At 49.7% G+C, this 5,902-nt stretch overlaps 1 long non-coding RNA gene across 1 annotated transcript; it reads right to left on the bottom strand.

Moving 5' to 3' along the window:
• Positions 1–2,586: 2,586 nt before the first annotated feature.
• Positions 2,587–3,307, bottom strand: LOC147916023 (uncharacterized). The gene is made up of 2 exons (XR_015553593.1): positions 3,066–3,307; positions 2,587–2,949 (listed from the first exon to the last, which is right to left on the bottom strand). It is a non-coding gene; the product is annotated as an uncharacterized LOC147916023 (long non-coding RNA).
• Between the last annotated feature and the right edge of the window lie 2,595 nt (positions 3,308–5,902).

Below are 5,902 nucleotides of genomic sequence, written 5' to 3'. Positions count from 1 at the left end.
GGCTGAGAGCTACTTCAGGATGGCGGGTTGGGCCGGCAAGGGCCCTGTCCCCAGGGTAGCTCCCAGGGACCTGCAGCTCCTGTGTGATAGAGGACAGTCCTCCTAGCACTAGTCACCACACTGGACATTTTGACTGTGTGCCATTAAGCTGCATAAATGGTATTAGCTGTTATCTGCAAACATGTGCGGTAGGCATCCTCCCTGCCTCCCTGTCCTTTCCTCCCTCAGCTGCTGACCCAAACCCCAGCCTGATCTTTCCCCATCCCTGACTCTCATTTCATCCCGGCCTTGACTTCCTCCCTTAGAGATGCTAACATCGACGTCAGGTTTGTCGGTAGTTCTGTTTTCATTAACCAGCAGGGGATGTTTTGCATTGTTCTTATGGATTGGAAATGTAAGAACTGTAGCAGCTTTCCTAGTGGGTTTTCACACAATTTATTCCATAAATTAGAGGAGGAGTTTTGCAGGTATGGCCCCAAAGCACTCGGCCCCCACAGGAGGTAGTTCATGGCAAACACAGCTAAGCAAGGAGCTCGAAACCAATGAAAGGATGAGAGATGGGTGAGGACCAGACGGGTGGGGTAAGAGATGGGCAGAGGGACGAAGTGAGGTTCAGGTGCAGAGTGCCAGTGCCAGCTGTATACATTATTTGGAAATAAAAAGGGATTTGTAGGCCCTGTCCAAACGTTTCCTCTACATAGTCTGGCATTGAAATGGTCTTTTAAGCAGAGACCAACTGACTTTGAGGGAAGGACCTGCCCTGCCATCCCCAAAGCTCAGTGCTGGGACCAGGAGACCGAGACTTCAGTCTGGCTGTCCTCTCCCAGCTCCCCCTAAGGTCTCTGTCTTCACCAAACTTTCTGAATCAGCTTCCTCCTCTGTAAAATGGAGAGAACACCAGCTCGCAACACGGCTGAGGGAATTCATAAGCCAATGCTTATTATGGTAAGTGTTTGAAAATGTGCAAAGCCCCCAGGACTCTGCAGAGTGATGGTTTAACACAGGCGTCTGGGAGAGAAAGCTCGTCCTCCAGCAGAATGGCGACAGCAGCCTGTCTCCACAGTGGACCCAAGTCATTCCCCACTCTGGGGGCAGATTGACAAAGAAACAGCACTTTTCTGTCTTCATCTGGAGTCCTTGGCAGAGGCGCACCTCAGCTGGGGTTCAAGATGTGGGTAGAAAGCACTCTGACTAGGGCACTACAGCGGCTTGCGCAAGAGGGGGCACGCGGGGCCAGGCAGGAGGTGGGCCTTGTGGGGGGGACTGGGCAGGGAGGAGCCCTAGGAGCCCACCCTGCCCACAGTCCCCAGGAATGAAAAAGAGACTTTCCCCAACCCCCCTGGCCAATTGTATATGTAGCAATTCTGAATGTCAATAGCCCCTTCCCAGATTTTTTTCTTTCCTCCAAGTAAAACACCCACACCATGTCCTTCCCTGTCGGGCTCCTGCTTAACATGGCCGGCGGAGGGGCACATAGTAGGCACTCAAGAAATATTTGCCCAGGGCGTGAATGGACGGTAATCCAGCACTAATCCCCTCTCTTCAGCTCCCGACCCCCAGGAAGAAATAAAAGATGTCCATTTGTGGCTCGGCCACATTCAGGCAAGCTTCCATATTGCTGCCAAGTCCTGCCATCTGCCACCTCCGAGGTGCAGGTGCTGGGCAGCCTCGGCACCCACAAAGCCGGGCCGCAGGCACAAAGGCCCGATGTGCACTGATAATTGCTGCGTGTACAGCCCGCCGGCCGGCCAGGCTGGAGCAAGTTTGCTGGCTCTGCTGAGATTTGCATACAGATGGCCAGTCGGGCCGCACGGCCGCCCGCCGCCGCCGCCGCCGCCGCCCGCGCCCCGGGTAGAGCGGCCGCAGCCCCTTTAGAAGTGTGCGCGGCTTTGACGGCAGCCCGAGCCCGAGAGAGGCCTCATTCTGCCTGCCCTGAATAGTCAGTCATTCAAGGGGCTGCTTTGAAATTTGAAAAGAGAGAGAGAGATTGAGAGAGCGAGTCTGAGAGAGAGACAGAGACTGAGAGAGATCGAGACAGAGACAGACGCTGAGAGAGATTGAGAGACAGAGAGAAAAAAGAGAGATTGAGAGAGAGGCAGAGAAAAAGACAGAGACTAACAGAGAGAGACAGAGAGTGAGAGACCGAGACAGAGAGAGATTCAGACAGTGAAAGACTGAGAGATACAGAGAGAGAGAGAGACTGAGAGACAGAAAGAGAGACTGTGAGACTGAGAGACAGAGATTGATAGAGACAGAGATAAACAGAGGAGACAGACAGGGAGATTGAGAGAGTGAGGTAAGGAGACCTTGGAGGAAGAAAAAAAAGCCAACTCTCTTTGAGACAGGGTCGCGGTGGGAAGGGAGCCACCAGGACTGCGAGATGTGCGTGGAGACGCGACCTTGGACGTGGGGCGTTCACTCACTCCTGCTCCTGGTCATCGGGTCATCAGAGTCCCAGCCGTACAGGACGCAAGGAGAGAGGGGCCCCGGGAAGAAAAGGCACCCCCTTCACTTTGAAATGTTAAAGGCAGGTTGCAGCTGTTTTGAAACTAGAAAAGAAATAAAAGGAAAACCCAGGCACAAAAATTAATTTTAAAAATCACTGTAATAAAAAACAAACTCTAAAGGTTAAGCTGTTAGAAGTGTCTCCAAGGCAAGTCCTCGAACCCCCTGAAACTGCCCGTGGGGCGCAGCCTTTGCTCTCCACCTCATTTGGTCTGGAAACAGCCGCGGGGTGAGCGGCCAGGACGCGCGCGGGGCGTCCCACCCGCGGCAGGTGCTCGGCCGGCTCGGCCGCTGTTGAACAACCCTCGGCGGCTTCAGCTCGTGTTTGCAGATGCCCGCGCTCTCGCCCTCCGCTGCAGCGCCCCTCCCCGCCGCCTCGGTGAATGACCAGGACGGCCGAAAAAGAAAGGCGTCATTGAACTCCTGTTGCCTCTCTTGTCCAAACTAAATGAAAGGGAAACAGAAAAGCAACAGAGAGCTATTTTAAACCTGTTTCTCCCCCTGTGTCGTTTCTGCACGAGAACTCTGGGAGTCAGCCTTGATTTCTCCCCCTCGCTCACCCCCAGCACCCCAGCAGGCACCAAGACCTCGCGTTCTCCGCCTCTAAAGCGCTCGCCGCCCTGCATCCGCACCTTCTCCTGCCTCCCCGTAGCCTGCCTGTAGGCGGGTAGGGCTCCTTTCTTCCACCCATGGCTCCTCCTCCCCACACCAGCCCATCTTCCTCCATTGCGGCCAGAATGTCGTTCCTAAAGCACGACACAGTTGTATCTCTCTGTTCCTTAAAACCGTTCGTTGACCCACGACTGTCGTCTAGAGAACAAAGACCAAGCTCTTTAGCTTGGCGTGGAAACTCCCCATGGTCCAGTTCCTGCTGCTGCTCCGGTCCCTACCCCTCCCTGCCCCTGCCCCTTCCACCGAGATTCCCATCTATCTAGGCTGTTTCGTGCCCCTGGCTCTTTGCTCCCGCAGCTTCACTTCTTGGCATGGCTCCTCTCCTCTCCTGGATGAGCGTGATGGAGCCTCCTTCCTTCGTCCCTCCCACTCTCCCTTCCTTCTTCCATCCCACCAACAAACACGTTATTGGTGCCAACACTACCAAGCATGAGATCAGGCGCTGAGGAGAAAGAGATGGAGAGAAGAACATTTCTGCCCCTCCTCCACTCTTTCCCTGGGAAGGGTAAGGCCACTAGAGCAGGTCACAGTAGCGTCCCCTGCCTTAGGACTGTCTGTTCCCCTTCCCAAGCTGAGATGGGGTAGTTTCTAGACATGTGTTTCCAGACGATGACTGTTTTTACATCAGAGGCAGATATCCGTGAACTCAAGACGAGCAAACAGCTGAACTGAAGGATCTTCCTCAATATTTTTATCCTGCTTTTTCATGTCTGAGACTACGCCAGGAGCTCAGGGGGAAGTCATTCATGGAGGATCAATTCTATAAAAGGGAAATTACTGACAATTTGAGCCAGATATGAATATAGCTTTTATGATCTCTTTTCCCTTTGGCCGCTTGAAAAGTCAGAGCAAAATTCACTTGAGAAGCTGTATTTCATTCTTTCAACAGTATTTAAGCTGAATGAACGAGACTGTGAGTGAGGTATTTGTGTGGTTTTTTAAAAATGAAATTAGCTCTGAAATGTTAATATTTTCACGCTCAGAAACATATCCCTCCTGGATGACTCTCATGGAATGACTCTGTACCTGTTCTTTTCACTCACTGTAAGTCTTGCATGGACTTTAGCCAAAAGCAATACAATCTGGTCTAAGCAGAAATGGAAAGATGTGCTATAGTTAAAAATAAGTGTCGTGGGGAACAGACCTCCAAGTAAAATGATCTCTTTGGGGGCTGAATCTGGGTGGCTTTTGGTAATGAGAACCCTTCACTGGGTTTCAGCTTATTCCTCCATAACTTAGCAATCGGTACATCTATTCCAAGGGTTGGGTATGAGGGTAGGGTGGAGTGGAGAAGGAAAAAATCATAAAGATGAGCAAACAATCTAAATGTTGTAGGTGATTTCAAAGTGTTCACATTAGTCAATTTGATCTCATTTTCAACCTAATTTTGCATCACTATTGGAAACACACTGTGGTAAAAATAGAGAGGAGAACCAAAGTCAGAGGAATACAGAAACGCTGTTACTAGGAACAAGATTTGGGCTAGGCACTTAAGTGTGCTGAGCATCATTTTCCATAGCTTTAAAGATGATAACACCTATTTTCTAGGCTTTTTATAAGGATTAAGTAAAATAATGTATACCTAATGCAGTATCTGGGAAATAATAAGTGCTAAAAAAAAGAGTAATTATTATAATTATTTTATTTATTATTGCTAAGAATGAAATTTTAAAAGGGGTGAAATAAATCTATGCACAAGTTGGACCTTTTACCCACAAGAAAGTATAAAACAGAAACAAATAATTATCGTGCCTTAGCTGTCCTGTTTGTAACTGTACTTCCATTTATAACATTTTCTCTATAGCAATCTCACAAGTATAAAGTTGTACTAACTTTATTTAGAGTATAAAATGCTGTGTTCCTATTTCCAAGTCGCTTCAGGAGGCAGTAAGCTCTTGAAATATGATGTATTATAAGGCATCATTCAGTTCAATTTGATTCTATTCAGATGTTTCTAGAATGCAACAGACGTTTCTAGAATAGCAAGGCACTATGATGTGGGGAATGTAGAGATGAAGAGGAGAAGTAATGCCTTTAAGAGATGTAAACGGGTTGCTATAGGAACAGACTTGGGTGTCTGGTGCCCCTGACTCTGGGTCCTGCCTGGTAACTTACTGCGAGACCTTGAGCAAGTTATTTGGTTTCTTTAGGCTTTCCTTTCCTCAGCTGTAAAAAGGAGAGTAACAAATCTTCTCTTGCAGGGTTGTGGTAGAGAAGAGAGTGGAGATATGCAGGATGCTCAGCTTTGAGGGCACAAGATCCTTGCAGGCTATTCTGAGGTATGGAGGGATGTGCCAACACCCTAAGAAGACTGGATGATTTGTGAGTGGAGCCCTGGCAGTGATGACTTCCACCATCACCGGGCATGGTAAGGTGTTCTCCTACTAGGAATCTCTCCATGGCCTCTTCCCTCTGCTCCAGGCCAGAGGCCACCAGAGCTGTGGGCTGTGAGCCAGTGGTGATGACAGGCCTGGGGAAGGTGAGTCAGCTTTTCAGTGCCACACAGACCTGAGCTGCTTGGGACATGGGGACCTCCCCAAGCATCACTTTCTTCCTCCGACAAATGGGGAGAAAATGCCTCCTGGAACTACTTCACAGGGTGGTGGCAGAGAAATGAGAGACAGACAGGAAATGGCTCTGTAAGCAGCAAGTTGCTGTACCAGTGCTGGAGGTTGTTATCAGCTCCCCCAAAAGGAGGGAGGCACAGAGAAAATCCCATCAATTG

This window comes from Ceratotherium simum, chromosome 11 (assembly GCF_057802395.1).
Source record: "Ceratotherium simum simum isolate JZ-2026a chromosome 11, ASM5780239v1, whole genome shotgun sequence".
Lineage (NCBI taxonomy): Eukaryota > Metazoa > Chordata > Mammalia > Perissodactyla > Rhinocerotidae > Ceratotherium > Ceratotherium simum.
The sequence above is the reverse complement of the archived record's forward strand: the minus strand, read 5'-3'. Positions and strand labels throughout refer to the sequence as shown.